This window comes from Malurus melanocephalus, unplaced genomic scaffold (genome assembly GCF_030028575.1).
Source record: "Malurus melanocephalus ecotype Western Australia unplaced genomic scaffold, MMel_1.1 scaffold_3, whole genome shotgun sequence".
NCBI lineage: Eukaryota > Metazoa > Chordata > Aves > Passeriformes > Maluridae > Malurus > Malurus melanocephalus.
The window spans coordinates 5,872,153-5,894,883 of record NW_026623235.1 but is presented as its reverse complement, the minus strand read 5'-3'; positions in this window follow the sequence as shown (position 1 = coordinate 5,894,883).

The window sequence follows — 22,731 nt, the reverse complement described above, 5'->3', positions numbered from 1 at the left end:
GCTCTATCAGGCAATGAAATCAGGCCAACTTTATTGCCACATTTGGTGTTATTTATTGCAATGGGCTTGTTTTAACTCCAGCACTCAGTTAAAGAAAAAAACCAAACCAGCCACCTGTCCCCAATGAACAAACTAATCTCCCAATACACAGAGAGTGTGCAGCAGAGCTTGCTCAGCAGCTCAGTTTGTRCCACAGAATGAATGGGAAGATTTTKCCAAGCAGTTTGCCAGTCTTTTGCCATTATTACAAGCARAGGTACTGATGGGAATGTAGCTCCCATCAGTATCCATGAATCTCCATCCTGCCTTCTTTCCTGGGGTGGCTGTGGAGACCCTGTCCCCAGGATGCTGCTCTGTGTGTGTACCTGCAAGATGACCAAGACTGCACCAAGACAGTTTGTGCCTGTCTGCTGGCCCCATTTCGTCTCTTTCCAGCTGAACACTGAGCCTTGTTGATTCTCCTTACTATTTCTTTGGTAAAACATGTGGGATAGCCTTAAATACWAAACCTGAGCCCATTTTTTAACTGAGCTTGAAAGCAGTCCACCCATAAAATAATTGCTCCCACAGTCAGGTTTCATTATTATTAATCAGCTGCTAGTCAAAAAAATAACATGTTATATAAACAAACTGGTACCACCCCAGCCTTAAAAAATATTTTTGAAAGATATTTTTGCATACAGTTAAAATACTGTTGATAGATTTTCACTCTGCCTCCTCTACACTTCCCAGATAACAGTGGAGTTATATATAGTGACAGTCTGGCAGTGGGAAGTATTTCCCAAGGAGTCTGGGACTGGTGTGTGTTGGGTAAGAGCTGCAGACACAATCCTGCCCCACCAGCATGGCTGAGAGTCTCAGTGGCCTGGGAATGCCATGACAGTGTGCACCTTTATTCTGCCTGCATCACTGAAGACAAATGGTGTCTGGACAGCACTTGAATGGGAGAGGAGTCATCATTTTCCATGGRTGGGAGCACTGCAGTCAAAGCAAGAGGCACAGACTGTTGCTAATTCTGCTATTTTCTATGTGATCATGGGTACATAATTATTGAGCAGACAGTTAATTGCTATGAGCTTTTAGGAGCAAGGGAGTTTTTACATGGTTTTACAAATTGTCTGGCATTGTGGGAGTATCAGCTTGGCAGAGAGCTGTACTAGATGAGATCTTTATGATATAACACTACTACAATGGACTAGGGAGAAAACTGGGCAAGAACAGAGGCTCAGTGTTAATTCAGGGCTCATGTTCCTCCAGGCCAGCATGTGGTGTCAGGAGAATGGGGGAGTGAAATCCCACTGAGGGCAAATTAGAAAACAGAAGATGGAAGTTGGAGCAAGGTGGTTGTAGAAAGGTCAGACAGGTCATTTCCCTGGGAGCCATACGTGGTTGTGAAGAGACAGTTCCCACTGAACTTAGAGTCTGCTCTCACAGTTGCCAAAGGCATCTGAATCTAAACTGTGTGAACACAACTCAGCCTGGTTTCTCTGTGTAAACCATGAGGAGAAGTCCTATTCAGTGGCTCAAGCATCAGATCTGGAGTTGAAACCCAGTCACTTCACCTCTTTTTACAACACCTCCCCACCCTGCCCTTGCCTGTGCTGKACTCCACTGAGAAGGTGGAGTAGGGACAAGTCACAGCCATTGCTGCAAGGATTGCTCTASAGCTCAGATAAGTGAGCAAACAGGTTTGAAGTCTTCATCTATTTCCTCTTTGCCTTGTGTCACTCAGGATTCAAATCTCCAGTATGCAGAGTAAGCAGACCAGCACTGCAGAAGCCAGAGGAGCWTCATCCTGAGCCCCTGCTCCCCCTYGTGTGYTGTGTTGTCACCTGGAGAGGAGACAGTGCATTTACAAAGCATTTTGACTCCTCCTAGTAACGAGGTTATAAATAAGGCAGGGAGTATCTTGCTTTTCATTTATGCTCGATTAGGGCTGTTTCACCTTCTAATGTACTTTGAAACAGCAGAAAACCTTTGCTATTAAACAGTCCAAGTCTCTTGCTGAAGCTCTGGGTGAACTGAGGACTGGAGATACTGGAGCACCACACAGGTTGCTCCGCCTCCATAAAGGGAAGAATCGCCTGTAGCAAGAGCCCTGCACAAGATGTTTCCTCTCCTGCYACAGGTTTTTGTGGCCCTGGCCAGTTTGCCTTGTGCCTGAGGCTGGATGAGGCTAAATGCACATACCCATGCCTGTACTTGTCCCCTGATGCTGAGCCCAGCTGCTGTGGTGTGGCCCATGTCCTCCAGACAAACTTCAGATCCTGTAGCCTGACCAGAGCCAGTCCATGTGTTGGCAATAGTGTCAGCTCCGTGTGTGAGCCTGAGCCGTGTCTGGGGATTAGCAGAGACAGCTCTTGCCAGCACTATGGCAACAATTTAACAATATGGAAAACTGAGAACCTGTGCCAGGGAATGTTTCCTTCGGGGTTTCCGGGCTGAGCACATCTTTGCATCACTAGAGGTAAAATGCAAAGGTGCACACACATGTATATACGTAAGTTATGTGCAAGGCATAGCTATGAGATTAATTGTAGGAAACTTTTTTAGGTGCTTGGATTTACAGCAAAKAAATTTAGGCCCTAATGGTCAAAGAAATGTCAGTGGGAATTCAGTGTRTCTGCATATTTCCAGATCTAGGCCACAGTCCCTGTCCCAGAGGGGTTTTCATCCCACTTGATACTTCCCTGGGATCAGGAATGAAGGACCAGTGTAAACGATGCTGTGCATTTTCCTTTGATCCTTCCCCTGCTTAGAATTCTCTTCCTTTGATAAGGTGCCAATCACTCCCACAACTCCACACCCCCTCACCCCCTCCCAGTTCCCTTTTTTTCCAGACCATACAGAGGAAGCTCAGAGGTACTTGCAGTGATTTGAGTGGGCTGATTAACCTTCACAACTCCTGGAGCCCCAGGTACAGAGCTGAAGGCCATGAATCTCATTCAAATTGCCATTTTAATGTGGTTTCTTGAGGCTCTTTAGTCTGGGGTTTGGATGGAGCTGCTCACTGCATTCATTCATTTTTCTTACTCTGTTGCAGATTTCACCAGCTTACTGATCTATATCTAGGTCAGCTTCATAAAGCATCATTTCTGTTCTAGGGCTCCATAAAGCTTCATTTCTGTTCTAGGGCTCCATAAAGCGTAATTTCTGCTCTAGTCTTCAGCTGGGAAGATACACTTGAAGGAGCCACAAATGGATGAGACTGCATGGATCTCCGAGTGAGTGTTGGTTCGTGGCTCTTACTGCCTTATAACTATTTGCAAAGACTTGTGAATTGAGGTAACCCCTGTGTGAGAGACTGAAATTGTTAATGGCTTAAACATTGCTAAAATAATTGAAGGACTTTTGCCCACCATAGCAAACTGCAAAGACACAGCTACCCATGTATGAGCACCAAAGGCCATCCCTCCCCAAACATGCCTAATAACTGGAATTTGGACTGTGAARGGAACTTGGGATAAGATAAAGGGGATATTATTGTCCAATCATCCCAGATCTAAAGAGGAGAATGTACCTACAAGTGATACTGGAAGAGAGACTGGAATGCTGGAATGGCTCAAACATTCAGGGGGAAGCTGCCAATGTACAAAATACCCACCCAGGCACAGAGGGTGAGCACAGCCCTCCTCAGGCTACAGCTGGTGTTGAAAAGATAAGGAACCAGACAAACCTGGAGCGGTGGGAAATTGTCTCTTTGTCCTTACCCCAGTGAACCCAGCTGTGATAAATCCCCTGCCCAGGATGTACTGGGACACTCACAGGTAGCCTGGAGGAGTCCATCTCTGCTGATGGGCCATCGTGGCCCATAGTGGATTCTGATGTAATGGGCAGCTGCATCTGCTTAGAAGGTGTCAAAGACTCCCCAAGTGTCCTGTGATCCCCAATATTACATCATCCAGTTGAATCTCCCTGTCTCAGGGAAAGTATCTGGATATTCCTGCTTGAGCTGAGCAAACATAAACCAAACAATTTCTGTTCTGGAGATTTCCTCACCACCTGATGGACTCACTGTGCAAATGTCACTTTGACTGAGACTGTGACCTCATTTCGACCAATAAACATCAGAATTGCACACCTGAGCCTCTTCACAAGGCCTATGTGTGATGAGGTTTTTCTGCTCTTATCCTTTCCTTTTCTCTCTTATACATTTTCTAAARTGATATTTTTATGCTTTTATATTGTCATGTTACTGGAGATAACAGCAACGAAAATGGCTACATACCTGTTTTCCTGCATAACCAAGCTGTTCTGCAATAAACCYTACATATGTATAATTACAAACASCAATCATTCAGTGTTGTTTCACTCTAATCCACCCCAAGTGAGTTGAACACCGAGCTATGCTGATGGTATGGGCTAAAAGTGTTTAGAATGGGGTGAACAATCCAAGGCTGGCTATAGGGGGTGAACTCTAAGTTGGCACAGTGGAGGCTTGGCTGCTGGGGGGGAAGAGCAGSAAGGGAAGAAAAGCAGGTAGAGTCTAATGACAAATACTTTGCTGCTCTGTTAATCACAAAATAAGGAGTTAAAATGGAAGTCTCAGCAGCTGCGAAGTCAGACCTGGCTGCAATATGGACAACYTTCTGCCATAAGGGTGACAAGGAGAGAGGTGGAATTGGGTGGAAAAGGAGAAGGAGAAAAGGAAGGTGAAGCAGGCAAAGAAGAAAAGAGGTGTGAAGGCTACGTARCAGTTGGAGAAGGAGAAGAATTACATGATCATCAATGCTGATTTACATTTCTGCAAGATTTATGGTTTTTACAGACTCAGAGGAGAGAAAAGTCTGCTCAGAAACAGCTTTATCTGTCATTTTTCAAAGCAAAGTTCTTTTTCACACTAGAAGGAAAAAGCCATAAAACAGCATTTTGCAGAAGTGAACTGAGTTCCCATGATCAGCCAGACTGTTAAACCTGTCCTCACCAGGCTGTTTTTCTGTACTAGGGACCTCATTCATGTCAGTTTTTGAATCAAGCAGTCGAAGTGTAGCCCTTCAGTGAATTGGAAGGGATGAAAAGTTAGAGGTCAGAACAATCTTATTATACATGGAATTTGCCTTTTCTCTGGATCCATAATCTCTTTTTTCCATTGTAGCTTTTCTCCATACATTAAATCTCCAAGCAAAAGAATTTAGTTTAATGGCTATATAATAATTTTCCAGGTGGTTTCTATTAAATTTGAAAGTGATAAATATCTCAGTTAAATTAAAAAAAAAAAAAATAAAAAAAGCCATTCCTAACAAATTTCATCAGACATCTGCCAGTGAGGCAAATCTTATGTAAGGCAAGTGTTTGAGTTGCACAAATATATTGAAAAATAGAGGAAAAGTCTACATGTGCATCACTATGCACACTCATAAATAGCAACAGATGTGAACCTGTAGGCAACCAGCCTTTGGGATGTTTGCCAATTAAACCAGTTCCAAATYTGCTCATATTCCCAGCATGCTGAGAAGGGATTCAGCTTGCAGCAAAGAGTTCTAAGTGTCACTTAATCCTGTCAGGCTGTCCTGTAGTCAGGGCCAGTCAGCCTTCACAAAGCCCCATGGTGTGGGAAAGGCAAGTCATGAACCTGAATGGGTGAGAAGGAGATGTGAACTTTTTCCCCATGGACTGCAAATTATGATGTGTCTGCTGCAACTTTGTATTTGGGAGGAAGGCTCATTTTCATCATCATTCAAAAATCCTGGTACAAACCCTAAACAAGCATTACATTTCCTTTCAACAACACTAATTTGCCAATCTATGAATCCCAGCAAGTGTTTTGCCATTGCATTTTTGTGTGTTTTGGAGTTTGTTTTTTCTGGCTCCCATTTTAATTTTTTTCTAGAGTTCCCCCTCTGCAAAGCCATTTTTTTGTTCTTGGTTCTGCTGGGATGAGTACAGGGACGAGCTTTTCCATGCTGTGTCTGGTCCTTCCATCTGCATCAGCCCCATTGCAGCAGGAACCCCCCACATGAGGAGCCTGGAGCTTGTGCAGGATCCTGGGGAGAGCCTCTGCTTTCCTTCCACACTGAACCTGCTTGTTCAATTCCCCAGGATTAATGCCAGCCAGGAAAACAAGCACTGTATTTGGAGCTAGAGCCCTGCTCTCATTTAGGAGCTGTGGAGATATTTTAGGAACCCAGGATGTCTCAGATGGTTTGCCTCTCTGACATGTGGATGTTCCAGGGCCTTGTTGCCTCATGAATAATAAAGTTACTGACTGTCATGTGCATTGAAGACCTGGGACAAAAACTGTCTTCTCTTAAGCAGCCTCTGATTTTAGTGGGATGGTGGCAGGCTGCCTGCTAACAACGGGGCTATCTTGAAACTGGTAACCCAGCTCCCCGTGGGGAACTGCTGTGACTCCAGACACGTGGTCTCTTACTTTTCTGAGATCAGCAAGCAGATCACTCAAAAGCTTGTACATCAGAGGATAATGCTGCAGCAAGAGGGGACTGGGACTTGAGGATATTGTTCAGTAAAAAACATCTTGAAAAGTACCAAATGCAGCTACCTTGTTTTCTGTGCAGGACAGAGCCTGGTTCTTAATGCTTTATTTATTCTGCAGGTGTGTAGCAGTGTGGGGTTTGGTTTGGCTTCTGAAGAGGAGCTGGGTACTGCAAGGTCAGGTCATGGCACAGAAGCACCTGCTGTGCCAGGGGAAGGCTGCAGGGATACAGAAGCGTGTGGATCTAAGACATTTTCTACTTTTGGTAGAGTACAATTTCCTTTCCAAATCTATTTCCAGAAAGCAAAAGCTGAAGGTCACTGCCCCAAAAGCTTCCTGCAGGAGGAGGGAGTTGTCTAAACAGATGGGACCATCAAACAGAACTGGCAGGACCAAAACAGGGTACTGATTTTTCTGAGCTCACACAGTAAAACTGAGAGATGCCACCTTCAGATGCCACTCTGTGCCTTTTCCCTGGTTCCCCTCTTACAGGTGCCTGCACGTGCTTCCTCTGTCATCCTGGGCAGATGAAAGAAAAGTTGCCAGTCAGATTTTCTCTCCACTGTTGCTGACAAGCAACCTGACCATTCCTTGTCTTTAACACTCTGCTAGAGAGCCCTGTTGTCTGTGTGCACTGCTAAAGGTCTTGCAGCTGATCTGGAAATGTCTGACGTGTCTGCATTCCCTGGACCTTGCATTACAGTGGGGATTGACATTTCCTTCTGAATTGAGGTCAAAAGCCATATAAAAATAAAAACCCTTCATAAGATGATATAAATGAACTTGCTCAGTAACTAGCCTGAGCCTCCTTAGTATCCACAGCAATCAAATCAGTAATATTTTCTAAGATAACAAGGTTCCAGTGTAAAACCTGCTCTGTTCCCAGAGCTCTGTTGGAAAATAAAAGCAGCCCCTTTTATCCATCAAAGATCCAGTGCTTTGTTCCTGCCCTGTGAGTAGTAAAAGCATCTTCCCCACAGGTCAGATCAGCTTTGAGATCCTGATGAGTGTTATAGATTTGTTGACACTAAGCATTGTTGGTGTTCCAATCTCCATTGTCTGTTTTGGGTGGCAAAATCTGACACAAGGATTTTGAGAACATCTGGAGGAACTCAGGATAAAAGATGGATGGAACAGCTGTCCCAGTAGTAGGCTACCTGCCAAACACTCTTCCCCCAAAACTTTCTCAGTGTACTGTTATCTATTGTCATCATTGTCATCMCAATTATTAATAATTTTAACCACTGTACTGCTGTGAGTTCATGTCTATTTTAGGAAGAGGATCTCCCTGAAGCAGAAAGTGTGCCTGTGTAGCAAGAGATCTATGCAATAGACAGCTCACAACATAAACATGTGAGATTTGAGGCTGGGAGAAAGCAGGTGGCAGATCCTCCACTCAAGGCTCATCTCCCTATATTAAGCCCTACCCTACTTACGAAACCCAGAAGGATCTTTGGCAGCCTTATGCTGTGAGCAGGAAAGCTCAGCTGTTCTTCAGTCCTTACAGGATGCTGTCTGTCCCTGTTGCTTAGCTGGTGGGAGCGTATCCATCCATCTCCAGCCATCCAAGAGTTGGCCATCTCATCCAAACTCCTTTTCCATGGTCCCAACTTAACTTTGAGACAGAGATAGGAACATTTTAACTCCAAATTCCTTGGCTACTCTCTTCAAAGTGTAATGGGTGCTTCCTTTGGGGAAGCCCACCAGCTAATAGAAGGTGTTTAAACGCGTGTCTCAGACTAGAATTTGACATCCATGTGATCAGATTGATACTATAAACAAGCTTGTAGAATAAGTACTGGAGGAAAATGCTGAGCTGCTGATAAGCAAATAATTGCTGAGAAGTTTCAGAAACTTGCTGTATCATTTTAGGATGGCATTAGATGGGTGAATTGCACCTCAACTACATGCTATGGAGAAAGGGGCGTTTCTTCCTATGTCTCTATGCGGTTTGCAGACCTCAYCCAGAAGCAGATATAGCTGRAGTTTTTGGACTTCTTATCCAGGACAAGGCCTGAAAGTTTAAACTGTCTAAAGCCCCACTGATGAATGGTAAGTGCTGGTGGCAACAGAGAACATGAAATGCCTCAAAGGGATAAAAAAATCTGCAGAAAGGCGCAAGAGCAAATATTTAAATAACATCAACACTTCAATCCCTATCCCATTTTAATCTAGGATTGCACTCTGTTAGCATGAAAATGCCAATTACATTTCTTTTGTTAAGGCTTTGCTGAGTAGTCTGATTCCTAGCCTAATGCAGTTATCAAGTATATTTCTGTTCTACACAGAGGTGAGCAGATGGCTTTTTTTTTGTGTGACTGTGTAAGAGAACCTCTTTCTGCAAACAGGGAAGGTCAGTAGAGTTAGCAGAACAAACTTCTAATAAGTTAATAAGTTAATTGTGCAGCAAAACAGAGCTTAGTGTCAGGTGAGTTTCCACTCAGCTCAGGKAAATTAATTAACTTCCCARTGTGTTACTGGAAAACTGAAGAAGRAGGAAAAAGATCCCAGATGAGACCAGGGGTMTTTTCCTCCTTGCTGATATCAACAGGAGTTGGTTTGATCCAGCTCATGGTGAGCACTGTCATAGCTCACTCTGGTTTGGATGGCAATGAATCAATGCTGACTTTTTAAAAAAGATATCTGTGAAATCCCATTGAAGACAAAACATTTGAGGCTAGGAAAAGCATTAATGATCATGTTAACCTTCAGTAAGGCAAAGATTTGCAATTGGTTAGGTTCATATGCACTGCATTGTATCTGATTATACTGGTAAAACAATGAAATATTATATTATTTTATTACTGATTGCTAATAAAAATATATATTATAAAAACATTRTATCTCATTAACTAGAATTACAAATACATATATCTATGTGTTTAAAATGCTGAATATGAGCAAAGATACTGTGATTACTACCATTTGGCTGCACACATCTTTGATGAAGACTCTCTTCAAGTCTTGGAGAGAAACAGGGGCTTTCAGGGCTCATGTGACTAATTTTAGGCATTTGCATTATGATGAGATGGCCAAAACCTTACAGATTATACCTSTGTGCTAATTGAAATGAGGAGGTAATGATTAACACAGGTAAATGTCTGCATTGAAGACATCCATATTTCCTAAAAAAATCTGACTGGTTTTTCACTGGAAAACTTTTAGTATTAAAAAAAACTAAAATGCATTCCTTAGAAAAACCAACTGATGACATAATAGAAAAGCAAAAACCCAGTTCATYAAAATTGTTCTGGAAAAGTTTGTAAATTGGCCAGATCTTTCAGGTGAAACTCCTGGGCTCATTTGTCAGGCACCAGAAATTACAAAAGGAAAAACCTCAAATCTGAGTGCTCTGTGCTCCTGGGATTTTACTAAACAAGGGCATGCAGCTGCCAAGTGAAGACTGACATACAAGCTGCATTTGAACTACACTTCATAGAGATTAACATTTTACGGAGTTAATCAGAATCAATATATATTTAGGTTGTTTTCTTTCAGATGTGGGCAGGACAGTGAACAGAGTGAAGGCAGAGAGGCTGTGAATAATGATAAATAAACATGACATGTCTTTGTTATTGTAAATAGAATTATTTCTGCCAAAATCTGTTTATCTTGAATATTCAGTGAGTCCTATTATTACACTGCAGAAATTATGTGGTTTAAAACTTTTCACCTGTTTGATGCCATTCTTGATGTGCAGGAAAATTCAGTGAGAGAAAGGCATGAACCACAAGCAGAAGAGTTTTACCTCCAGGCTCAAGATAGTCATGTATCACCAGTGTTCCCAAATCAGCTTATTAATCTTTAGGGTGCAAAGATATTTTTTAAAAAGGGTTGAAGAGAAAAAAAGAGCTCGAGATTGAATAGCTAGCAAGATGCTGAAAGGCAACATTTGTAAGATACTGCTTAGAAAATTTCACATGCAGAAAGAATTTTGAGAAAAGAGAGCTTTTCCCAGTGCTGTTTTCTTAGACAATGCAGAGCTACCTCTTTGTGAGGCAAAGGTTTCAGTCTCATCTGCAGCACTGAGGTTTTGTTCTCCCCTCCACAGGGGCTTCAGGAGCTCGTGGGGCTCATTACACAGCAGGAAAGTCAGGAGTACCTTCTATCCTGCTGTGAGTCGAGTGGGCTGAGCCCAGGGGACCTGGTGGGGTTACATCTCCAGATTCCCAAACTTTACCCGTTAGCTCCCTACAGGCAGTGGTATAAACTAACACAAGTGTTCTCTTTGGTGGGAGCCTCAAGAGGTGGGCAAGGAGGAGACCTGAGCATGGCCTGCCCTGTTCTCCATTGTTCACTGTGGAGCTGTCTCTCAAGGACAGGACCCTCTTTCTCCCTTTTGTTCTCTGCCCTTCCCTCACCCTGGGCTGTGTGGGATCACCCAACAGCTCCACCCCAGCTGGAGTCATAGCCCTGCTCTGAAGATCAAGGACGATTTTCCTCATCTCCTCCTGCTGTACAGGAAAGGTAATGATGCCAAGTAACTAATAAAACTTCATATCCAACATCTTTTGGCTTCTTTCTGCTTTCATAAAAAGCCAGTGGGTCTGACCTTTTTCTCTGTAGACAGGACATGGAAACAAAATCAAGGACATGTGTTATGTTTGTTCCAGCAGCTGTGCAGCTCACATTGCAGAGTAAAGCAGCAAGAGCTGGCACACAGAGCTACACATGGCAAAGGTACACAGCCCCACACAGCAAAGCCTGCATGATATAATGGTGCCAAGTCCTATAGCTCCMACTGGAAGCTTTGGGTTTGTTTTTCTGGGCACCCAGGAATGTTTGACCTCATGTGTTTCTTCTTTGTGCTTTTTTCTTCTGCTTACTGCTGATGATAAATTGCTGTCTGACAGAGGAAGAAATAACTGGGCCAAAGTACACTCAGGCAGGAAGGAGCAAAGGAAAATGTGTGTTATATTTATGTGCATTTTATAGCTGCTACAGAAGCACAAGCTTTGATGTGCAGTGTTTTCAGGAGTTCAAGCCCTGGTGATAATTGTGAYGTGATGGTTTTTACCCTGTGTATGTTTTCCTTAAGGGAGATTATGTGAGGTCACCACTGCCATCCAGACTGGCATTTCTGGAAAAGGGCACCCTCTGTCACACAAAATCCCTTGGGCCTTATGTACCTCCTCCCTTGTGCTGGTGGCAGCAGGTGGGCTCTGTACCAAAGGTTAGCTGCTGAGTCACTGGAACCAAAGCATCCAAACAGTGCCTTACTTGAAAGCTACCTGGTAGCAAAGGTGATTCACTGATTAGATATCTMTTTCATATGAATTTGAGAGCAATTTGATTAGCCTTCTTTCCTGAAAGACTTTTTTCATTTTGCCTTTTTCCAGTAACAGGAGCAGCAGAGCAGCCAAACAATGCTGGATGCTCATTTTGGCAATTTTCAAGTGCTGTGAGAAGAATATGCCAGGAATCCTGTTTCCAAACAACCACTCAAGGTCTTCTGCCTCTGTAAAAGCTTCCAGGCCCCTTATTCTGAAAGCTAGAAAASTTTTCCTATGCATAAATACATGAAACCTCTCTGTGCAAACTTGGGCTTTTTGACTTAGCTGAGGAAGCTGCCCTAACACTTCCATGGACTGGATCTGCTTTTCCCTGCCCTTGCTCCACAGTCACCAAGTCTCTCATCCTGTCTGCTGTTAAAGGTTGAAATTCATTCCTTACTTGTTATTTTGGCAGCATCCTCATTAGGCCAAGTCCTTTCTGACATGGCTTTCAGCTATGAGAGAATCTGCTTTATCTGAGCTGAGAATTGCCTGGAGAAACTCGGTGTGAGCTCTCAGAATATTTACACACAGTGGRTAATCATGGCTGGTAAGCATGGCTGGGTAACTCACAGGTGACTGAGTCACTTAGCAGAAGCAGAAACAACTGCAGCTTCCTAATTAGCACAACTTGAAAGACTTAGCAGAGGGCAAAATTCCACTTACTGGTTTACCCAGGCCCAGATGTACTGTACAGTGAAAGGTAAATATTTGGGCATGATTGTTTATGGATGTGACAACGGTCTCTCTAAGGTCTTGGGATTAAGAGGTCTTCAGATTCGGTCTCGGTCTCTAAGGTCTTCAGATTAATTTTTTCATTTCATATCTGTCTGGTACCTAGCACACTTGTTTTCTCATATCAAAGTGAGAGTGATCATTCCAGTGATAACAACATCATCGTAATTCAGAACAGCCACTGCATTTTCTGACCTGTATTTCTCTTTCACATTAAATATCTAGCCMTACAAAAACCGTATAAGTACATAGCCTGCATGGTGCAAAGGTGCAATCTGGGCTGTCAGCCTGGGATGGAAGAAGAGAATTATGCTTTACTCATCTGGTTTTCTGAATTGCAATCCCGCTGAGTACAGCTGGGAATTGCAGTAAATCTAAACATTTGGGACAGAGCTGTAGGCTTTAGTGTGCACATTGTCAAACACTKCCTCACATGAGAGAATGTTTCCCTGACTTTGTTGGAAGAAATTATATCCTGACTGTATCTTCTATTTTTTAACTCAGACAGGGAAATGTAAATAGCCCAGGCCAGGGGTGCCATGTGTCTGGAGCTACAGAGCAAATGAATGAGCTGCAACAAAACTGGAGAAAAAGGCAACTTCTTACAGCATCGGATTGCAAGTTACAGACTGTAGATTTTATGTCCAATAGAGTTGAAGAGTGCCTGCAGATATGTTGAGCACGATSTGACTGATCCTGAATCATCAGGATTCCCCGACATGGGCTCAGAGATCCAGCTTCCCTTATATTCAACCAAGAGAAACAGTGATTTATACACAGGATACCTAATATTGACTAGAAAGTGTTTTATGAGTGACCAACACAACTATACATGCATATATACATCTACAATTAGATCATGTATTTAATTTGTGATTTCATGGTTGCTCATACTCAAGTGTCCAAAACCCCCCAGCTTTGCCCTCGAGGTGGTTGCTCAGGGTGGCTTTCCAAGGACAATCCTGGCCAGCTGGTTTGTCAATACAGATCCTGCTTCACACTTGCCCTGGCTACATAAACTGTCTTGCAGACCAAGAAGTGCTATCCTGATGTGGAAAGGCTGTCTCTATTCCTGTCACTGTTTTGATTCTATTCCCTGAGCTTTCTCCGTGCATTGAATTAGATTGAATATGTCTGTTGAGGCTAASGAGAGATTATTTGGATTACTGGGACAGTGAACAAACTGTCTTTGTAAATAGGGTAAATATGTCCTTCCCATGCAAGACACAAGACATTAGGGGAAAAAACAAAAAAGAAAAAATGGCAGTCTTGAATCTATCTTTCATCCTCATCAAAGTAGCTGGGAACACTTTTTACCACTTATTTATGAATTGAACTTGATTTAGTGATTCAACAATCAACTAGCTCCATATTCTCAGAATGAATGTGGTTARAAATTAAGCCAGGTGGTTTACACTTGTGGAACATACAACCCATCTTAAACAAGCTTTCAAACACTGGAATCTTCAAGTGTTACTGGCCACTCAGAAATGACAGAATTATTCCAGAAATGATCTCTTAAAACAGACTTGAATGTTCTGCATTAACTCAACCATTGAGGTCCTTATCAGCCAGTTGCAGCTTGAGTCRAATATAATCTACAGCAGATTGAAACTTCAGAGCATTTGACACTTATGTGCCTGATGGGAGGGATTTTGGAGCTGTGAATTGATGTGTGAACTCCTTGAACTCAGTGAACTGAGTAAAGGAGAGTTTGATGGTAACAAACACCAACACCATTTCTTCCCAAAGGCTGGAGCAGCAACTGAGCAYCACGAGGGCCTGAGGAAAGAGCTTCCTGATGCTTTTAGGTGTGACTGAGAAAGGATCTTCCTAAGAAGAAAAGTAAATCTGTGCAATGATCAGTCAGATCTACTGTCACTGTTTTTGCTCTCTTTGCAGCTGCTGCCGTGGTGGCACAAACCCCAGTGCAGCGATGGAGCAATTCCTGCCTCTGCAGGAATTCATCYTTTGGTGAAGGAATGCATTCTTTCAAACAATAGTGGAGGAACCACAGCAGTCCTTACTGCTCTCAGTGAGACACCATCTGTAATATTTAACACTTCAAATGTACAAGTGCAACTCCCTTTTTCTTGTATAGCTTAGTAATGAGAACATTTTTGCCAAAATCCCTACAAAAACACTTTCTGCTAGTCTGCCCTGACCTTTCTTTTTCTCCTCTCTGAATATCATGCTCAGAAGCTGGGAGAGCTGTYAGAGGGMAGGGAAAACAAAAAGCAAGYAGCACTTTTCTGGTGTTTGGATTGCTGCGGTGATTTATGTGCCGGGTTATCTGCTGGAGCTTAAGGGAGCAGCAATTACAGATCTCGGGTCATCAGATTAGTCCTCAAGGGGCCAAAAGCTCCCCTCAGAAGTGGTGACAGRTTCAGCTACCAAGTGCTGCCTTTCATGGAACATCTGCAGTCACTTCAGAAGGCCAAAGGGTTTACTGCAAATGGAATTTTTTTTTTTAATCTGCTGCAGAGCAAAGAAAACAGTAGGACTTGCCTGAGGGAATGTCCATTGCTGGGAGGGGATGATGGAAYCACTCTGCTGCAGAGCCAGTGGGGCTGGTCCCAGCTCTCCCCAGCCCTCCCCAGACAAACACTGGTGCCTGCCCTCGCAGGGGTGTTTGCATGACTGCAGAGTGCTCCAGTCTCTCCTCTGCCCTGCTCTGTGCTGGGCCTCTTCCAGCTGGCARATCTTCAAGGACCTCGAGGGCTTGTGGTGCATCCCACGGGAATAGGCAGTGCTTCCGTCTGAGTGTGCTCAGATCTCCTGGGCTTCCCCAGAACCAGTGCAGCCAAGATCCATCCCATGCASAGGACAGGACCCCTCTGCTGTGCTTTTGCCATTTGGGGAGTAAGAAAATGCAGCTGTGTCTGTGTGGCTCCATTGTGTAACTGAAACAGCAGTGAGAGGCTGATAGGAATTATTGTTTATACTTGTGAAATGGGCTGAGTTAAACCAGACAACAGTGGTGCTGTGAGCAATAATGGGCAGCATTTTCCCTGAAATTACATTGAAGTTTTATCACTGCTGCTGTTGAGCTCATATKCTTAAGAGACCCATTGAAACAATAMGGGGGTTGGTAAATGTGAGCCATCATGGCCCAAAGATTGTCCCATCACTGATGGTGCAGACATCACAGAACTGTGTTTTTAAAACAAGGAAATGGAGCTTTTCATTTGATATAACCAGTTAAAGTAAAAAAAAAAAATCAGTTCATAATCGTTCTTTGTTTAGTAGGCAATTAAAGATAAATTCATTAGATAGTATCATTAGAAGCTGAGGAAATCAAGCAATTTACCGACACCTATGCAGGCTATTAGTTTGCTCATTTCCATTATTTTGTCTCATTTTACAGTTCTTGATGTGAACTTGATGTGCTGCTTACYCTCCCTTTCCATGAAGTCTTTAAATTATGGCATGCACAGTGCAGGCTCTATCAGAGAGGCTCTAACACACAAAATATTCTCTTACTCCATTAAACAATSTAATGTTGCCCTAAGCAAACACAGTGCCTTATGATCTCCTTAATGAAGTCAGGATAAGTTTTGTTGTACATATGGAATTTCCATGGTCCAAGGAAGATGGCTCTGATTTATGAATAAATTATTTCTTTTATTAAGCAGGATAACTTAGGTATTGACTGGGCAATGGCCATGTCCTCTAGAAGTTTTCAAAGAGAAGGAAAACTGATTTCATAGAGGGTGACTTGGGAATGCCATTACAGTCTGTCCTGGTCTAACTATTGATACTTTTGCGTTTGAGGTTGAAGCTCCTCAGGCTGTTGCAGATTCATTGTCACCATTCAAAAGTGGCATCTGAAGGTGACAAAAGCCACAATGTGTGGACCCAGGACCATTATGAAAGCCTCCAGCTGTTATAAGTGTCATGTCTGATGCAGAATAAGTATCCTTCATAAGTTCACCAACAGGAAAAGAAACTGCTGTGCTTTTCTCTGTATGTCTGTCTGTGCCCTGAATTCTCAGATATTGTGTCTGACAGCCCTCAGCCAAAGAAATGCCTGTTCTATGTATTACTCTGTGGTGACTCTAACAGATGATATCTTTTATATCTGCTTTTAACTCTCAAAGTACTTTGGATGCATTAGTTCTCTCTTTTATTTTTTTTTTCTCTTTTTTTCCCTAGTGGATAGGTTGCAGTTGTCCTGCTTGGTAAAGCAGGATTGAGATGTTTCTCTTCATTCAGGCTTGCAATGAGTAACTTCACAGTCCCATTTTCAATACTGACTTCAGTAATTTATATCCTGGCATGATGAAATATCTCTTGCAGTCTGGATTTAATGAATTTGATGGGGGATGTATGATCTAATGATTGGAGTCTAAATTCAGAAATACCTGGGATCCTGTCTTGATCTTGCCTAGATCATGAGCTGGGAGGGGTTTATGGTGATTGGTGGCACTGTGGGAATAATCATTGATAAMACCTTAAGAACTCTAAGGCTTCTTAGGACTAAAAGAATTACTTGGAGTAATTCAACTTCCCAGCACAGCTGAGGAGGTGAGTAATGATTTGCCAGTCCCTGAGACAAGAAGAAACTGAGCTGTGCTAGTTTACCTCACTCCTTAGTTTCAGAGCCCAAACACAGCCCCAGTTTTCCTTGCTAACCTTTGAGGCCACTATTCACTTGGTAGTTGATTTCATTCATTTTGTTGGCCATGTGAACAATTTTGGTTTTGTGATTATTTTTTTGTCAAATGTCTGATCAAAGGAGTTTTCCCSCATCAAATGTAAAACTCTGGCACTCAGAACCAAACTCTCTGAACTACATTTCCAGCACTGGCTGCAGGAGTTTGGCAGGGAGTTTAGTGGAAACAGAATAATGCTGATATTTCAGCTACTGTAGATTTGCAATAAAAAGCCAAAGTATGTAAAAAAAAGTGGTTTAAATGCAAATGGAGCACTGCCTCAATACAGTTATACATCTTAAGATGCCAAACAACATTTCTGCTCTAGCCATGAAAAAACAATATAACATTTGCAGCATTACATACATACATACTTGCAGTCCCAAAATGYATGTGGAATTCAAGGAAGATCTGGAGAGAAATTAAGAAACCCTTTCTGTATAACGCCTGAGCAGAATGAAACTTAGCACCTCTGAGCATAAAAATATCAGTTGTCATATTGGCCTTTTTTAAAGGCAGTGCTTGCTCAAAGCTTCTGATCAGAACCAGGGATCAGCAGGCTGCTATGTGGTGTGTATGGACTTCCAAACTAACTAGCCTACTCCCCCTAATCCTTAAGTGGAAACTAATTAGTCTACATAAAATGAATGTAAACTGGATAGAAATAGAACTATTGGCTGCTGGGATTTTTAGAAAATGCATTTATTTCACTTTTTATAAGCATTGAATAAAATGTGATTGATCAAAATGCACAACCACATTATGAAGATAAATGTCTGTGTGTGCACATTCAATATCTCAAAGCATATATTGCAAATAAGGTAAAACAGATTTTGTTCTGAAATGTCCCCCAGATAGCTTCTGTAGGTGCTTTGTTTCTGTGTATGAAGATTCCAAGAGCAATTCTTTGGTGAAGGTCATTATTGATTTACAGAAGATGTATACMTTTAGAATTTGAATAAATAAACAGCTAAAAAAATTCATACTCATCAAAACTGAAGTTCTTCCCAGAAGAACATTGGCCTTGGCAGGTGTTTCTATTTTAAAAGATCTAGTGATATTTTWAACCCAAAAATATTGTATTTACTGCTCAATATGGCTTTTAATTATTTAAGCTAATATTTTTGGTAAATGCAATATGACATCAAACCAAGATACTTTCCACTGTCAAAAAACTTTTTTTGACATGCAGTTTCAAACCACCAAGGTTTTGAATTATTGCCTGCATCTAAAAATGACTTTTTTTATCCCCAGCATGGGAAGGCAACTGTATAAGGTATTTGATAATCATAAAAGCAGTGGTTTGCAAGTTCATTTTTACTCCAGTTAGCACGGCTAATCCCTTCTGGGGACAGTTAAATCTGTTATAAATATTCTCAGGTGACCAGCAGTGGYTGTGGTGCTTGGCCAGAATGTGGCCTTATATACTTTGATGGTGGTGTATGGTTTGGGACTGTTCAGTATTTTATCATCCTTCCACACTCCTCCTGGAGGCCCCTGGACATCGTTTAGGCCTCTGATGGCACAAAAGAGACGTTTTCTAATAGTGCTTAATGTGAAAAACTGCGCAGCTGAGTTAGACAAAGCAGTCTAATGARGTGGTAAATAATCTTGTCAGGCGTTGTCTTAATAGGCAGTGGAAGGTAATTACCTCCAAAGGGATCCCCGAATAATTAATTCCTAGCCAGGCAATTCAGCTCATGAGTTGCTCAGAGAACCCCAAATGCTGTCACATYCTCCTATGGGCTAATTCCCGTAGCCAAGGGCCTTCAGGTGATAAAATCTTGTAAACATAAATAGGATTGATTTGACTGTTGGTTCTGCCCATACTGAGGTGTGGCTATAGCCACTGTAATCAGTTTTAAAATTTACAATAAAAGGAACWGGCTGAAGCATCATGTGGAGCTGTGATTACAAGGTAGACTCAGATTTGGGTTATATTAATCACAGAATTTTAGGGTTGGAAGGGACCTCTGGAGTTTGTCTAGGATCCAACCCCTGATCTTCTCATTCYCTTGTGGAAAGGTACTGCAGTAATGTAGATTTTTGGTGTGATGTCAGGCTGATTCTGGTCACATTTGAATCCTCCTGCCCATAAAATGTGGTGCCTGGAAGTGTCCCAGTCTCTCACAGTTCCTTCTGCTGTCATGGCTTCCTCATGTTTGCATGCACTAGGGGAAAAAAACAGTGTTTCAGAGACAAAAACACTTTTCAGGAAGACCAGGCAAAACCATCAGAATTGTCTGGAAGGAGGTGATGCAAACCATCAGAGAGCMAAGACCTCACTGGCAAATTACCTTCAGAGGGAAACTCAGGGGTCACAGAAACCATTGATTTTCATTGCTTTTCAGAGCCTCCAAAAATTCACTTTTTTTCCTCACTGGAATGATAGATGACAGCACATTGGCAAGGACAAAAGGCATTCTGCAGTTGAAAGAACTCACTGATGTTAAGAGCATGACCTGGTGGCACAATGGGGAACTGATGATGTAAAACCAGAAAAGAGCAGCCAAAATGTCCTCCCACATCAGTAATCAGCTTTGTAATCAGCTTTGTTACATTAAAAAAAATTGAGCTTTTGTGAGAAGGTAATCCAACAAACYCCATTTCAAATGAATAAATCATCTTCCCCTGAAGGCAAGCTATGTGCAATACTGAAGCATTTAGCGTAGCTATGGTGACGGTATCTTACTGCTAACAAAAATCATGCTGCAATCATAGAAAGATGAGTGAACAACCAATAGTTGGGCATCCAGAGAGCAAGAGATTGTAGAAAAATAAACTTGCAAAGTTCTTGGACACAAGTTTTTGTAATACACTATTTGGGTGTTGCAGTTTGATTCTGAAAACATCCAAACCAGTACATGCTTGGTTTGCTGAAGGGGCATAACTTGGCCAGGATTACAGCTTTTTSTTATTTGTAAAAGCTGTGGCTTATCTCTGCTTTGACAATTTTCAGTTCCTTTGGAAAATGTCTCCTGAACTTTTCMCCCAGCTGGTGTTTGCTCACAGCCTGGATGTGCACACACAGAGCTGCCCTGTTCCTGTCATGGCTCAAGGGACYTTTCCTACACAAATCCCTAGAGACCTTGGAGAGAATGGGTTGTCGAGGGACAGTAATTACAACATGGTGCTGTTGGGCAGCCACAGGTTGTCTCACACATCTGTGTGCCAGGTTTATCCCCACAAGGCATGTATCCATCACACTCTCCATTGCACATCAGAGAACTCATAACTTGCACTGTTTATCTCAGGTCACACAGCCCATCCTGGCATAACCCAGAGCTGTGTCAGACTGTGTGGTGCAGGCTGTTCTGGTACTCCCWGCACCTCTGCTGGTTCTTGTGCCTGCCCCTCAGCTGGTGCCAGGAGTCAGCAGATGGCTCATCCCGACATTCCCAGCAAAGGCACATCTCTCTTGGCTGTTCAAACAGCGTGTAAAACACGGCGTGCATTGATAACAGAAATGTTTGCTGAGCAGTTTCCAACCTTTCTGTTGGTCATTTTAATTGCCAGAGGCTCACACTGTGATCGCCCAGCATCTACTCCTTTATAACATATTCTTTCCCTGCTATGGGGCAGTTGTTATGTTTGATATATTTCTTCATTTTCCAAGGAAGTGACAATATGAAAAGTCTTCGTAAACACATTCAGCACATCAATACTACCAGGATGAGTGTGTCAGCTTGGAGGAAGATATCCTTGCCCAAAGCTTTCAAAGACATTTTGTTGTCCCTGTGGTCACTGGGACATCACTGGTGTCAATGTCACTTCCCCAGTTATCTGTGCCTCTGCTGGGTTGTGTGACAGAAGTCTAAATCAAGGGTCAAACAGAGGAGGTAAATAAGAAACAAAAGGTGACTCAAAAGCTGAGTTGTCTTCACAGCACAGATGAGGAGCACTACATAAAAGGTTCAAAGGAAACAAGAGAGATCACTGCAAAACATGGCTGAATGCTGGGACTCTCTCTGCAGAGGATTAACTCTGGGACTGGACAAGTGTTTCCTGAAAATGGGAGAAATGGGAATAACAAGCCTTACTCTCAGCTGCTGAAGTCCCAGAGCAGCAATTCTCTGGAGACAGTGCTACCTTCTGGTTGCCTGGATTTCTACATCTCACAGCACTTGCTGGCTATTACCAGAGATGGAATAGTTTTCTTAGGCTTTAGCTTCACACACTGTCCTTGTTCTCACCTGTCAGTGCTGCTCTGCCATGGTAATGTACCCTGAGAGCCTGAGATGGAGGAGGGGCASGAGGCAGGGCCAGGAGATATTTCATCTTTTACTCTGCAATRGAAAAGARAAACCCATTTCATGGACYYGGTCTGTTATCTCTGCCCARAATGATGCAGTGCAGCCAGGCACAYCACGTGGCTCTGTCTRTTGATGGCTGCACTCACTGGAAAGTTGTCCAACACCAAGAAAAATGCCCTAAACCAGCAAACCACAGTGKCTGACTTCTGGAGCAGAGATACCAGTCATTTCTGTGCCTGGAGGCCCGTGGGTGTGCTGGGCACACTGCTGWATCTGCATGGCTTCCCCAGCCTGAAGACCTGAGGATTCACACATTTTYTTCAGTATTCCAGGAGACACCTCACCCTGGTAATTCCCACTGCAGTCGTGTTCCAGGAGGGTGGGCTGCCCATGCAAAAGGGAATCAAGTGGAAAACACAACATCAGGAAAAAGGATGGTGAAAACTCTCTGTTGGCAGCATTTCACCAGTTTACTGCAGACAAGCTCTTGGGTTTGATGCTGCCCACAGCTCCTGATACCTGCTGGTGTGCCCAATGCTTGAATTTGGCTGGTTAAGCCCATTTTTCTTCTGAGTCTGCTGGGCCTTGTAGTTTGGTCCTTGCACTTTTCCTCCAGGTCTCCCTGGGAGAGGTTGGATTGTGTGGTTATTTTTAGCACACATTCAGGCTCTCAGAGAGCTGTAGGACACCAGCAGAAGCACATGTAAGGAGATTGGGTAATGTGACCTTTTGTTTGTGCCAGGGCATGGGCATGAGTTCAGAGTTACAGAAAGTACCTTGGACATTTCTTCCCTTCCTTGTTCTATTTGCAACCTGAGTGTATTTAGGGTATAGGGAAATGAAGCAAAACTGATTTATACTTTATTTAGCACTCTAGCTCTAGCTCTTATATTGACCCCATTAAATATTTTCTTGGAAGACTGATTTCCTTAGGTTCATTCACTGATCATTTCACATGAGAAGTATCTGGGATTTTTGTTAATTTTTTTTTCTGCTTTGCCTCTACAGTTAATTTTATAAACTGGTTCTTCAAACCAGTAGGTGGACAATCAGTATTTCAACACAGCTGCTACAGAAAGGTGTGTACCTGATGTTACCACAAAATGCTATGAGGAGTGAATCAAGCAGTATCTGTCATGTGTGAGCTCAACACGCTCATTAAGCAGCTTTTTCATGCTTTTTCTTTCTAAAATAGGAAAAGATTATGTAAAAGATGATAATCAAGGAATGTAAAAATAAATCAGTAATAATATTTAAGAAGAGACTATCACCTTTCACCTCAAGATTTAAAAGTGTTTTATGAACTCAAACATAGCAGGGTGTTCTTGTTATGAGTATTGAGACATCCTACTTCACCCTGAGCTGAAAATATTCTGGAGCAT